The 15330-nt window shown below is 47.5% G+C and overlaps 1 protein-coding gene across 4 annotated transcripts in view; it reads right to left on the reverse strand.

Moving 5' to 3' along the window:
- Positions 1 to 15330, reverse strand: part of Asic2 (acid sensing ion channel subunit 2) — a 1063476-nt gene that overhangs the window by 77429 nt on the left and 970717 nt on the right.

Here is a 15330-nt window from a genome sequence, read left to right on the forward strand (position 1 = left end):
TGACAGAGAAGGAAAGGTCTGGGGTTGGGGGCAGCCACAGGAATTATCAAGACTATAGAATATGTGGCAACCACTGCCTGAGGCAGGCTTGGATTGGTCTGTGGTTTGGAACTGGATAGGACTCCAAGGTCAAAGTGTGTGGATGTAGGGTCCAGCAGGCAGAACGAACTGGAAATAGACAACATTTTCATGATTTAGATAAGGCATCTGGCAGCTGATATGGGGCTTTATAAAACGGGGGCTGTTGCCAGGATGTGGCTTCAGACAAGGCTTCACATACTGGGAAGAAGTCATAGGAAGCTATGTATGTACATCTCATCTCTCTCCTATGGGTCAACTGTTTGCGTCTTCTTCATCCAGATTGCTCTTTTTGTGAAGGTGTGAATGAGAATGGTCTCCGTTGGCTCATATGTTCGCGTACTTGGTCCCCAGGTCACTGAAGTACTTGGGCAGCATAGTGAGGTTTGGCCTTGTTGGTAGGATTGTATCACTGGGCATGGGCTGTGAGGTTCCAAACTATTCCCAGTTCTCTCTCTCTCTCTCTCTCTCTCTCTCTCTCTCTCTCTCTCTCTCTCTGCATCCCACCTGTGGTTCAGGTTGTAAGCTTTCAGGCTACTGCTCTAGCACCATGCCCGCCTGCCTGCTGACATGCTTCCTGCCATGATGGTCATGGACTTCCCCTCTGAAACCATAAGCCCCAATAAACTTTACTGTAAGTTGTGCATGGTGTCTTCATAGCAATATAAAGTAATGAGTACACTATCCAAACACCTATATGCACAGGTTTTTGTTCACCTATGGTTTTCAGTTACCATCTTCCAAAGATGACTATGTACTCACTGGTGGTCAGATAGAATTCCTCAGGAGAAGAGACCCATTGTTATTCCTCCCAGCCCCTGACCTCACCCACAGTTGGAAGATGCTCAGTGAACATTCTTAGGTCAGAGAGGAAACACTGAGTGAGAGTAGGGTACCCAGTGGTCCACTTACAGAAGCTGTGTTCTCTAAATTCTGCCCAAGAGAGGGGATGAGGAGACCAAGCACAGGCTGAAGCAGGGAATGCAGTTGAGCATGGTGGGATGCTGACATTACAAGGGTGCTTGTGCTGTGAGGGGAGTCCTGGGAAGGAACTGGCAAGCTGCCCAAGCTTGTTTCTAGCCAGTAGAAGCTGCGCGCCTGCTGTACAACTGGGCTTAGGAAACCTTCTAGCCAGTAAAGACTGGCTCATCGCACAGCTTGTGGCCTCCAGGAAGAAATGAGAAATGAAGCTTTTCTGTAGGAAACTCTGTGAGTAATGGGCAAAACAATCAGCCCTGGGAGCCTGACCAGTGAGAACTGCCTGAAGACTAATCAGACCGGGTTAGGGTTTGCAAGAGGCCTTGGCTTATTCCAGAAGCAACAGGAGCTGTAGCAGAGTCAACCTAAAGCAACCCCATTTTATTCTTCGTTAACAGCTATTGGATGGATGAGAGGAGGAGAAGATGGATGTGTTCTTTCCAACCCTCTCTTCTCTCTGTGTGTGTTGTAGTCATGCTGTATGTGCATGCTGTGCCCAACACCATCCTGCCTTCTTAGCTGTGTGTTCCTGGTCCACACGGGGTCTGGTGGTGCAGGTGTATTCATGAGTATTTCCTGCTCGTCCAGTTCTACGTTCCCCGAGTCTCCTTACTCCCATGTCTCTGGACAGATTTTGCTTCTGTTACTTGCTCGGGCTGCCTCATTTGCCTCTGGATCAGTTTTTAGCTTGTGAATGGCTACTGCCCACCCTGGTCTCTGTCATTTCTCAAACTTGGTACTTCATTAAGAGACAAGTTACCAAATGCAGTTTGTTAGAACTAAATATAGCCACAGACCCCAGCCTTTGATGTTGTGTAATACTCATTGAAATCACCTCTCTCTCTACCTAGAATCTATCACTAGAAATTCGGACTCAGGACTTAAGGGAAAAGCCAGGAACCTTCATTTCCAGGGATTCTGTTTCAGGCAACCTGAGCCACATTTGTGGAAACAGTGATACAATCCAGAGAGGAAATGACTTTCCCAAGGTCACACAGTAAGGCAAGGGCATAGCCAGGACTAGCATTTTTTTTCCCCTACCTCCTGATGAATGTGTTTCCTTCAGGTGAGTGAGTAGGTGCCACGTAGCTCTCAGGTCTGAATGGGGAGTGAGTATTTTTCACTGTCAGATCCCCAAGTCCCCCAGTTCAGGGCTGACACAGAGCAGAGTTCCATAAATGCTAAATGAACAAACCAGAGAGGACCTAACCTCCATGAGCTTACTGTTCCCTGCCCTGCGACCTGATGCATCCACCCAAGTTCTGGAGGAACAGGGACACCCCAGGGCAGAGACAGCAGGTGGGACAGCCTTCGTAACAGTCACAATGACGACAGTATCTGGGACCACGTGCATAGAACAAAATGCCAACGTGGGCCCCTTGTTGAAAACCGCTGTAAAAACCTTAGGATGCCAACATTTACTTATAAAAATAAATCCCAAGAATTCCCAGGTAGTAATGACAGTATCATATCGAGTTGGTGGCCCTTCTGAACACCCAGGGTGGCATCCTACAGGAGCTCACACTGCCAAACACTACAACATCACCTCCTTCCAAGATGCAGCTCCCTAGTGCTGTGAAGGATTTGTTTACATATCCTTGAGCACCAGGATTCAAAGGTAGAAAGTGTGAGGGGGCAGAGAGGTAAAAGGAAAGCTCTCCCTTACAGGACAGAGCTGAACCCCAGACTGCTGAACATGAATGATCCCTGCTGAATCATGAGGGGCATGGCTTGGCAGACCGCAGCCTGCAGAAGCCAGGCTCTGCCAGCCTTCTCTGGGAGCATGACCTGGCGTACACAAGGTGAGATTTACCTGGGGAGGTGCTTTCTTTGCACACAGAACAGATCTGGGAGCTCTGCGGGGAGGAGGCAGGAATGATGGGCAGAATGCATAATGGGGCAGGGAAAGTACATGGCAATAAAAGAAGCTTAAATCTTTAATCTTTGCAAATTACAGGAAACCGGGAGAGGCAATAAGCACCGGAGAGAAGGAGGAAGGAAAGCGAGCAGCTCTGAAAGGCGGAGGGAATTTTCTAGGCTCAGGCAAGGGATGTGTTGCTACAAAGCGATCTTGTTTTGGGCAAGCTGACTTTATTACAGTGACTGTGTCCGGGTGGGGCAGCTCCAAGGGCAGCTCGAGACAGGAGCATGGCATGCTAGAGGGGTGTCTCCTAGTGTGGGAAGGCCCCTGCAGAATAGCTACTGCTCACCTGTGCTGAGCCTCCCAACTACTCTCTGACCTAGGGAGTCGTTGGAGGCTCTGACTGGGGATTTACTGGGTGGATCCTCTCTTGCCCTCTGGCATCTGGTTGGGGAGGCAATCAGGGAATGGTGGGTGAGAGAGAAAACTGGTAGGAGAGAAGAGTCTCAGGCTGGGTGTTCAGCCCTGTGCTAGCTAGTTTTTATGTCAACTTGACACATCCAGGAATCAGTTGGGAAGAAACAATCTTAATCACATCTGTTTCCGTGGATTGACTTTCGGGCAAGCGGGGAATTTTCTTGATTGATGATTGATGTGGGAGGGCCAGCTTCCTACAGGCAGTGTCACCCCAGGGCTGGTAGTCCTGAGTGTCATAAGAAAGTAAGGGTGCCCAGTGGAGGGGTAAGGACACCAACCCACCCATAAAACCTTCCACCCAAAATTTGTCCTGAATACAAGAAGTGCAGGGACAAAGATGGGGTAGAAACCGAGAGAACAGCTACCCAATGGCTGGCCCAATTGAGACCCATTCCATGGGCAAGACGCTGACAGAATTAATGATACTCTGTTATGGTTGCACAGATAGGAGCCTAGCCTAACTCTCCTCTGAGAGGCTTCACCCAGCAGCTGACTGAAACCCACAGCCAAACATTAGATGGAGCTCGGGGAGGTGCTATGGAGGGGCCATGAGAAAGCTTCAGGCTCCATCTCCTCCTGAGGAGTCTTCAAGCACACTAATATCTAGGATATCCTGTAGGAAAGATGTGACAGTTTGTTGAACTGTTACCCAAAGCAATCTGCTTAAATACAGTTTTTACCTCCTCCTCCTCCTCCTCCTTCTCTTTTTCCTCCTCCTCCTCCTTCTCTCTCCCTTTTCTTTTATTTCTTTCTGTATATGGCTCTCTGTCTGTCTCCGTCTCTGTGTCTCTGTGTCTGTGTCTGTGTCTGTGTCTGTGTCTGTGTCTGTCTGTCTCTCTCTCTGTCTCTCTCTCTGTCTCTCTCTGTGTGTGCGCGTGTGCGTGCGTGTGTGTGTGTGTGTGTGTGTGTGTGTGTGTGTGTGTGTGTCCATGTGCTCACAGAGACCATAAGAGGGCGCTAGTGTTATAGGCAGTTGTGAGTGGCCCACTGTAGGTACAAGGAAGTGAAAGCGAACTCAAGTCCCTCTGTAAGAGCCAACTCTCTAGTCCTATTCATTTCTCACTTCAAAGTGGATAGGACCAATGTAGACTTAGATGGGGATTCCGATCCTGGTTTCAATACTGCTTAGCCAGTACCATGAGTGAGACTAGCTTCCTGGTATCTGTTAAATGCATTAACCAGTGAAAGGGTTTGAATCTCCTTGTATGTGCCACAGGATCAAATAGCACCTTCTATGATGTAGGGCCAGGAGTCCATGTTGGGGAAGGAGGAGGAATGTTAGATTTCGGTTAGGCAACCAAGAAGTGTGGCTATACTTCCATTTCTGCTAAACAGAATCTTGGCAAAGCAGGCATCAGTGACTGTTCCAGGTTCAGTTCATTTTCGTTATGAAAAGATATACCCCAAGGATTTTAAAATATAACACGTTTCACTAAGGCATTTGGGCTGGGAGATTATCAATTACTTGATAAGAACGCTAATCACCAGGTTGGGTGATGGGCATGTGGGAGACACTACCTTTGAAAAATCCACTGGGGAGATCTGTGTCTCTGAAATTACAGAGGCAGTCAGTGGGTGTATATGACTCTATTCATAAAAATTTTGACAGCAGAAGTCAGGTTTGCTGGGGCTGCTGAATGGATCTTGTCGCATATTGACCGACAAATGCACCAAATTCCAAATATACCCTAAGCATTACAGAATTCATAGCAACCTTGCTCGATTATTTTCCCAATCAGTGAATGTAAAAAGCAGGAGGTTGTGTGGTGATAACAAGATAATTGATATCCGTATTATTTAATAAGGAAAACTATTTTGCTGTTAAGAGGGCATCTGTAGGCCTCTGCATGGTGGGAAATAGTGGTCTAGGCCTGAGCTCCCTACACCTGACTACCTGTTCACAGGCACCTTGTGAACAGCCGAACATGAATGCTGGGAACAGAACTTAGCTCTTCTGGAAGAGCTGCAAATGCTTTTAACTGTTGCACATCTACATTTTAGGAAAACACACCAAGCCAGTTACCAAATGGTTTGGCTTCTACCTAGAAGCCAACCGATCACACCCTGGGCTGATCTTGACTTTCCTCTCCCTATGCTTGACATTTCAGCAACCCATAACCCCATAGCCTCTTCTGGCTCCCGTGCCTGGCAAATGGAAGAACCGAGGCCACTTCTTTTCCACAGCTCCCCTGCGATACTCTTCTCCTCCCTTCTGGGACCGTCGCCTCCTTCCTTGTTCTGTTTTTATGCTAGTGATCATAACACCCAGCGGCACCTGTGTGAAGCCTTAGACATTGGCTGTGAAGGCTGTAGGATGAAAAGATGTCTAACTGTGACAGAACCATATGTGGATTACCCCAGAAAGCCCCTGAGCTTGTGTACTCTTAAAACCCATCCTGGAGCTGGAGAGATGGCTCAGTGGTTAAGAGCACTGACTGCTCTTCCAGAGGTCCTAAGTTCAAATCCCAGCTCACAACCATCTGTAATGAGATCTGATGCCTTCTTCAGTGTGTCTGAAGACAGCTACAGCATACTTATATATAATGAATTAAAAAAAAATCCATACTGGACTTTTGCCTGAGATGCCTAAGCACACAGTGGGTGCCAATGAAGATTCCCTAACTGGGAGACATGATCCCCAGGAGTGGGTCTGTTTCCTCAGCTCCCTAGGTATTCTTTTTGGGCTGCTGGCTGTCTGGCTGGGACCTCTAACAAGATCATACATGCTTTGTGCACCAAGCTCAGCCGGTCTCCGACATGATAGAAATCAGGTTTCTCCATAGACGCTTGCCTCCAAAGGCCCATCTAATCTATGGCATCATTCCTCCCGAGTCTTCAGGCACCTGTGGAGATGTCCCCAGCACAAAGCCCTTCTCCAAGCATAAGCGGGGCTTCTCAGCAGGTGGCTGCATGTTACTGTGCTCTGGACTCCACTCAGAATTCAGGCCAGAGCCGCTGCCTCTCATTCTTGGGAAGTCCTTAGGACCTGGCACCATGACAAGAGTTTTTCCTGGGAGCCAGAGCCGCTGCTGGAGAAACCATGGCAACCTCAGCCTCACTCTTGCTGTGTCCCATTTGCAATGTGGTGGGAGTTGGGGTAGGAACTGTGCTCTCCCTAATGGCTGCTCGGGCCTTCCAGCTATGGTAAAAATTTATGGTTATTTTTAATTTAACTTTTATATTTATCAAAGCAGTCTATGTACATAATTTTAAAAGCTAAATGGCGCTTCAAGGCGCTGAACGAAAAGCATGTTTCTTGTCCATCTTCATACCCAACTAAGGGCCAACCCTCTGAGGCACTGGCTTTGCGCTCACTGCACTATCTTTTCCGTGTTCATGCTTCACAGGCAACAACTGCTTGCCTGTTATTTCCTGGTGGTACAACTTTGACATGCTTTCTCCCGAGTTCTTACCATGGAAGATGAGTGCACGTGGGCTTCTTACGTGGAATGCCTACCTCTACTTGCCTTCCAGTCACCCTTAGCATGTAGGCATATATTTTGGTTCAAATAGTATTTAGCTTTTACATAATTAAGACTCCATAAATGCTCTTCATAGTCCAGCCTTATAACACAGGAATGTGTGTGTTTGTGTGTTCTTGTGTGCGTGGGTACATGTGTGTGGACAGATGGCACATGTGTGCAGGTCAGAGGACAACATCAGGTACTATTTCTTAGGTATCTTCCACCTTCTGCTTGAGACAAAGTCTCTCACTGGCCTGGAACTTCATCAAATGATGACCCACCTGTCCCCAACTCTCATCCTGCTGTTACTGAGACTATAGTCACACACACTGTGTCAGTTTTTTTGGGGGGTGCGGGGGATTTGAACTCAGGTCCTCATGCTTTCCAAGGAAGTTCTCTACCTACTGAGCCATCTCCCCAGCCCCACAGATGATTGCGATTTCAGTGTAGAATTCTGACAAGAAGGATCATGACCTCGCCTCCAGAAATGCCTGCCTCCTGTGCGTAGTTCTGACATCTGATCCTAGAGCCCAGGAAGAGGACCATTATTTTTTTATTATTTCCTCCAGCCTAGATTTTGCAAGTTTGTGTTTTGGTCTATGGGCTTTGTCCCTGCCACAGGCAGGGACTTGGTGACCCTGCAGCCTGGAGGGTCATGTCCTTCAGCTGAGGATGGACTGCATCAGTTTCTTCCCCATGTTTTCCCCCGGTCCTTCGGTTCTGTCATTCTAGAACTCCTACTATGGAGATGTTGGATTCTTCTGAATTGATTCTTTAATTTTCATGTTTTTCTCCTCTCCCATTTACATCTGTTGGTCTTGTAATTTTCACTTCTGGGGTAGAATTGCTAACTAAATTCCAGCCCCCTTACAGATTGCGTTTTAATATATGCAATCATGTTTTAATTTTCACTTTTTCTTCTTCCTCCCCAAATGCCCTGTTTTACTATCACCCTGGGCATCTGTGGATGTGATATTGCTTCTTCTCTCTCCCGAGGAAGCTAATTAAATCATTTTGATGCTTCTGACTGACTGTGCATTTATGCTTTCATTTATTAAACACTATATATTACTTAATAGGACCAAGGCACCTTTCTAAGCCCAGCATTTGTATTAACTCATATTTCAACCGATCTAATGATAAAGTAGATTTTGTGCTGTCGTTCCCAATCTAGAGGGGATAAAATATGCCCAGAGAAGTTAAATAACTCACCTCAGGCCATACAGCTGAAAAGAGCATAGTGGGGATTTGAACCCTAGCAGTCTGGCTCTACAGCTTGTGCTGTTAGCTATACTCTCTGTTTCATGTGTTTTTGTTTGCTTGCTCTTGGGTCCTTAATTAGTGGCATCCCTCATATGCTTGGCTCTGTGTTTGTCCCTTCATGCTTAAAGGATACTTAAAGCCTGTGAGGGGTGAGCAGGACACAAGCCTGGCTGAGAGTCCCCTTCTTAGTAAATGGGATTTTGATTCCTCGTGCAATTTCCCATTTAGCACCTCACCCCGTCATCTGCTGGGCCTGACCACCCCAAGTCCACACCATATGCTTCCGTGTCACCTTCTGGGGTGGGAGAGATAAATCTGCAGGGTTTTTGGAGGGAGTCATTAGGTTATTAGGGGGTTCTGTGGTGTTTATGATGGGTGGGGGTACTAGTTGATTTGTCTAGTTAATGTTAGTCACCAGCAGTCTGTTTGATTTCTGTCTTCCACCTGACATTGTCCTTGTAAGTTTACTGAGGAAAATGTCTTCGTTGCTTGTTGGGAAGGCTTTGGGAGGGAGTGTCTCATAAATAGGATTCAGCCTACTGTGCTTATACAGAAGGCTCCACTGGCAGCTGCCCTGAGGTTCAGCTGCTCCCCACATCTATTGGGAGTTCCTTTCTCCTTCCCAACAGGAGAGGGATTATACAGGGCTGCTCTAGGAGACAGACTCAGCCATAGGACCAACCAAACACCATGTTCATATCAGTAACCTCCACCGCCCCTCTAATGTTTTGCTTTTAAGTGTGTGTATGTGTGGCTTCACATATGGAGTCAGAGGACAACTTCCAGTGTTGTGCCTCAGGAGCCTGCTACCTTTTAGATAACACAGGGTCTCTCATTGGCTGTAAACATCCCTACATAGACCAAGCGAGTCTAGCTGGCTCCTCCAAGCTTCCATGGATATGCCTGTTTCTGCTTCTCCTCTCTTTACTTCTGGGATGATAGTGACTGATGAATCCATACCACCAGCTTTCCATCCACTGGTTTTCAAACTGAGTTCCCTGGAACCCCCAGGTTTCTCAAGGAGGACTATGGTAGGTCATTGGGAGCAAGGGAGAGAAACAGACTGGCGTCTCCATCTCCAGACAAACCAGAGAAGCTCTGCTCTTATCTCTTTTCTATGTGGGGAGCATGCTAAACCTTTCCTTCAACACAATGATTCCACTCATTAAGACAAGAGGAGCGGATAGCAAAGAGGGCTGAGCACGCCTATCACCATGTGTCATTTTCCAGAGATGTCACCTGAGCCACGCCCCCTGAGCTAGCTTCTCAGCAGCATTTTCACAGTGACAATTTGCAGATTGAAAGCTTTTGGTGGACCGAGCATTGCTGCTTTGGGCTTCCGATATGGTTTTAAGCTTAATTCAGCTACTTCAACTATTTAACTGGGCAGCCCTTGGGGAGCTCTCTTAACCTCTCTGGGACTCAGTTTCTTCATCTTTCACTGGGCACTATAATACCTCATTACCAGGGGATCAAGAAAGGGCCAGAATGTTTGTGGCACATAGTAGCTGATTAATGGCCCATGTTGGCTCTAGCAGTATGCATAATTCAAGTGATTCTTTTTTCTCCATTTCAACAAATATTTCCCGTCCAATGAGATCTAAGATCCAAGACTTCTAGGGGCTTATGTTTTAGTGGGAAGGGACAGTCCCTTCCCATCTCCCACACCCTCCCTCAAAAGTAAATCATGTAGCACACTTGATGGCAGGATATACCGTGGATGCAAGGACCAGCTGAATAGATAAGAGAAATGTAGTGAGAGTATGTGGGAGTGGGGGGGTGTCACAATTTTAAAAACAGTACGCAAGGTATTTAGGCTCCACCCACTAGGTGATAACTGAACAAAAACTGGGCAAGGAGGCAATTAGTTGTGTGGGTATCTGAGTAATGGATAACAGTAAAGGGAACAGCAAATACAGATCCTCTGAATGAAGACAGTCCTGGAACATTCCCGAAGCATCGAAGTAAGTCAGTATATTCAAAGTCAAGTTAACGAAGGAGGCATTAGAAGTGGGTAGGACCCAAGGGATGATGAGAGCTGGCTTTTCTGTGCTACAGCACAGCGTTCAAAAATAATTCCTCTGCTCAGAAACATATCTGATATAATATCACACTCATGCATACTTAACATTAGGATTTGGGAAAATCAAAGCAGATTATATTTGATTACAACAGGGTATTTTGCATCAAAACGAATGAGAGAAGATCTGGGGAGAGGGTGCCTGGCTGTCATCTCTCTAATCTTTGAACACATGCACTTAGAACTGAAACTCCCTAAGCGCAGACTCTTATTTCTTCAGACTCAGCCCCTCTCAGCTCTCTCCCTTGCCCACCTCCTCCATTATCAGCCCAGTTCTCCCGAGGGACTCCCTTCCCACCCCATCCAACTTCCCCAGTCTGTTGCACAGTGCCCACAGAAGGTCCCTCCCCTACTCACTGCTGATTGGTTCAGGGGTGGGTCACTCAACTCAGGTGGGCCAATAACTACCTCTTTTGCTTTTTTTTTTTTTTTTCAAACGGGGAGATCAGTGGTGCAATCAGATGTTTGGCTGATGTGGTAGGGTTTGAAACATAAAAATCTTAGTGACTGTTGAAAGCCACATGGATATACGCATGCAAAAAAAAAGCCTGTGTCTAGTGAGGGAGAAGGGCGAGGATTCGGAGAGAGGCAGGTGAGAATACCCAGGGTACAGGTGCTCTTGGTGCTGGCTCTCTCTGAGCTTCAGCCCTCTCCCGCTGGCTGGTTGTTGAAGCTGGTCTCAAATTCCGAGGGCAATACACTTCTTTTGATGCCTAAGCTTGTTTGATTCAGGTTCCTCTCATGTGCAACCCAGATAACCCACTGCCTATTTCTTTTATCTTTGAAGTGACTCAGAGGTATCTACACAGAGTTTCATTTTTAACAACCTCCCACCTGTCTTCAATTTAATTTCCGTTAGAAAACTCTGGCCATGAAATCTGTACTTCTTTGGTCTAGGATGGCTTTTTCCAGAAGTATATTTTGTGAGCTCCTTCATAACAAAGGAGGTTTCCATGGCCAAAGGCATTTAGAAAATAGATGCTGCTAACAGTATTTCTGTCTTGGAGATTCATGATGTGGCATATTAAAGAGCTCCTGAGATGAAGGAAGGTGCATCCCACTGTCTACCCAGGGCTCCCAGGATTCCTTTCTGACCCTAGATCCTTTTTATACGCAGAACATGTAAAGTTTCAAACTTCTGACGCGCTACCGAACCCCTTTTGGGACACCCTGTCTAGGTTCACAAGCAACATCAAAACGGGAGATTGACAGGGTGCCCCACTTAGAGGTGTTTGATGCCCTGGGATCCTTAATGTGGGCCATTAGTAGCCTGGTGGAAGGGACATTTGTGATCATTTTCATGGAGTTACTGTCTATTTACTAAGCATGAGGCCACATGGGCTGCCTTTTCCTAATATGTCACATGTGTTGATAGTGGTCCCTCAATCTAGTGCCCTCCCATTAGTTGGAATTACACCCAGAGGAGGGCCCTCGATCCCTCTTTACTTCTTTTACTTTCTGAGAATGAAGCTGTCCACAAAGCAAGACAAGGGTGCCAAAGGAGGGGTCTTTCAGATATGAAGGGCATTCAGGTCCCCTGAGACAGTTGTGGGATCTCTAGGTTGTCATTTTCTGTGGAGTATGAGGAGAGCTCTCCTCTGAGGCCTTCAGCCATCCACAACAGCCAGTGGCTTTCAGTTTTTATTCACCTCTGCTTTGCAGATGAGGAAACCGTTCGTTGTTCCTGAACTTGATCCATGACACACAGAAATGGAAGAGCTAGGGTTGATCTTGGGTCTGGTTTACCTTATGCTGTTTTCTCTGTTCTTTTACTCTGTCTGAGTCATCAAGGTCTCTGTGGCCATGCCCCCCAGCAGTCACTGTGGCCACGCCCCCAGCAGGCATATTTCCTTTTCCTCCATCATCACCCAATATTTCCTATAGGGACTTGAGACTCTTCCTCCAGTAATTGAGAAGACAGTCATGGAAGCAAGATGGCTTCTTCGTAGCCTTGTAGCTTTGCAGGTCAGGAAGATTGTTTCTGGATGGCTGTGGCAGTGCTATTGCTCACAGACCTCAGAACCAACAGCCAAGGAGTTCAGTATCTGTCCCTACTCGGGTAGCTTCACAGACAAGTGTCCCTTCCCACGGAAGCTCATCTGTCATCCTTCAGTGGGTATACTGACTTTATTCCTGCCCACGAGGGGCTCACCCAGGGAATAAGCAACTTACTGTAATAATAAGCTCTCAGCGTCTCTCAGAGGCAGTCATTGCTCAGTGGCTTCAGCCTGAAGAAACATACACTGGAGGAAGGTCTGACACAAGACTTCCTGAATTCCAACAGGTGGCCATGGGGAAGGGACTTGGTCTCAACTGCCTTTAGTGAGCACAAGGAACTCGGCCTGCCACTCAAGGGTACAGTGAGGGGAAGGGCAAAGGCGGGGTGGGGCAGAGGAATGTGAGAGGTGGCTATGGAGACGAGAATGAACAGAACCAACCAGAGCTTGATGAAGCTGTATTCCAATGTGCTAACCGCTCCACAACATGGTAGCCTAAGGCCCTTGGGACAGTTTAGCATTACAACATTAATATATTAAAAAGCTGATATTAAAATTTTCATTCCTCATTTTCCCTAGCCACAGATAACATCCTGAACAGCACAGGGAACTGTCTCTGGATTCCAGGAAGTTCTACGGCATTGTGCTGATCGACGTCTCCTCTAACTAGTGTCTTTGCCCCCACCTGCCTTCTACCCAGTATCCGCAGAGCCTCAAGTTGCTACTAGGTGTGTTCCAACCTCAAAAGAGAACTCCTGGCAAGAGCGAGATTGAGTTCATCGGCTTCTCAAAAGGTAGGGCCTTGGCCTTGCAACTTCTGCATCTTTGACAATAACCCAATCCCTGTACCATGTTAGACATGGGGATTGTTCTTCATCTCAGTTAGGAACGTCATGGTCAAGCCTGAGTCAGAACATGGATGGCTTGGCTGTGAACTTACCACATGATGTCAAACACATCACTGCTTTGCTCAGGAAAGCAAGCAGGTTGACATAGTATAGAAGACCTATGCGGCTCTTTGATCATATAAGTCTATGGAGGCAGGATGCTGACTTCCCACGTGGCTCTGGTGACAAAGCCCGTGGTCAGCAGAGTCCTTTCTATGAGTAGCTGGTATGCAGGTTTGAGGCTCTGTTGGTGTAGGGAGCTGAGCTACGGATGAGGATGTCTGTGGTGGAGGCCCTGACGTTGTGTGCATGTGTTGTCTATGTAAGGGCTTCTGTTCCTGAATCAAGGGATCAGGATAGCACATCCCAGCTTACCCCGGGAGGACACGACTAACCTCTGCAAAAGCAGGGTTTCATTACTCACTTGATTTCCCTAGTTCTTACTATGCAGAAATGTCCTGGCATCTGCCAGAACTGATACCTTTTGGGAACCTACCTCCAGGACTCAGGGTTAGAAGGTTAGGAGTCCCATGGTCCAAGTATTCAGCCTGGTCTCAGAGTGTTCTAAAAAGCCCAGTCCAGATGGCCAGCATCAGAGCTAAGTGGAGACAGACTTGATCCTGCTACACGAAGGACAGAGGGATTTAACGTCTCAGCTGAAGCAGCCGAGAGGTAGCCATCAGTGTGGCCACTGAGAGGTAGCTATCATATGGGGTCAGCGGCCACTGTCACCTCTCCCTGTCACGGCACTGCAATAAGAGGTGCTGGTGAGCAGGAGACAGTTCTGCTGTGGGATAGTGCCTGTCTTTGCAGCTGGTCATCTTCAGGGTGGAAAACCTCCTGCCTTGGCAGCTGGAAGGCAGAGCCATGAAGAGGATGGGTCTCAGGCTGTTCCTCAATGGGAGCAATCATAGGGTGGGGCAGCAAGACATAGTCAGGGCTTTCTGGCCTCTCTCCTTTCCTCAGTTCCAGCCTGAAGCAGGTTCTCCCTTCTGCTGGATCCACTTTCCACTCTTCTGTACTGGTCCCTGAAGGCTCATCTCACTCCCTCAGCAGCCCTCTTAGTGATGGTTTGAATAAGAATGCTCCCCATGGGCTCGTCTATGTTAATGTTTACTCTTCAGGGAATGGCACTAATTAAGGGTTAGGAAGTGTGGGTTTGCTGGAGGAAGTATGTTATGGGGGCGGGGAAGTGGCTGTCTCTTCCTGTTTCCTGCAGATTTGGATAAAGGACTCTCAGCTCCTTCTCCAGTACCATGTCTCCCTGGATGCTGCCATGTTTCCTGCTATGATGATAATGGACTGAACCTCTGAAACTGTAAGCCAGTCCCAATGAGATGTTTTCCTTTATAAGAGTTGTCATGGTCATGGCGTCTCTTCACAGCAGTAGAACAATGACTAAGACAGAGGTTAGTACCAGGGAGCAGGGTGTTGCTGTGATAGGCTGAACCAGGCTGGTTGTATGTGAGATGTAGACTTTAGGACTTTGGATTAGGAAAAAAGTTGAACGTTTTAAATGGAGTTCAATGGGCCTTACGAGTAGGATCATAAAAGTCAGCGCTGAGAGCAGTTTGGATTTTGGGGGCCCAGGTCCAGAAGTCTCAGAGTGGGGAATACAAGAGCGTGATTATGGAACCTCCCTCCGTGAGGAGAGGCACTGAGGAGAGGCACTGAGGCCAGGTGTGTGTTATCACTGTGATGTGGATCCCATTTATCTCTGGCTACCATTCTGGGACGCATCTTGATGTTCTTGTTCTCGTACAGTTCTAGAGGCTTCCTGCGTTCCTTGACTTATGGTCACATCACGCTGCGTCTTCCTCTGACTGACCGTCCTATGCTCCTCTTATGGACCCTTTGTGATGGCATTAGTCTTACCCAGATGACCCCACTCAAACACCCTGTGCACACCAAGGCCTTTTCTGGGCCCCTTCTTCTGCCCTGTTGCATTTCTTCGTTTTCCTGGGTTGTGATCAATGACTTAGTCTTTCCCCCTGTAACGCTCTTTGATTGCTAGTGATATATATACTACAGAATAAAAAGAATGAATGCTCAAAACAGGCACACACAGGACCCCAGAGCCTGACATGGGCGTGGTGCCATGTCCCCAGGCCCATTCCTATTGATTTTCTAACACCCCATGGCCTCCTCCACTTGCCCCCCAGGCATATACTGGTATTCTTTTCCTGGACTTCTTCCTTGGACCTGGTATTTGGGATGGCTGTGAGAGGAACGTGCTAGTTCACAC

The sequence above is a fragment of the Rattus norvegicus genome, chromosome 10 (assembly GCF_021556685.1).
Source record: "Rattus norvegicus strain SHRSP/BbbUtx chromosome 10, alternate assembly SHRSP_T2T, whole genome shotgun sequence".
In the NCBI taxonomy this organism is placed as follows: Eukaryota; Metazoa; Chordata; class Mammalia; order Rodentia; family Muridae; genus Rattus; species Rattus norvegicus.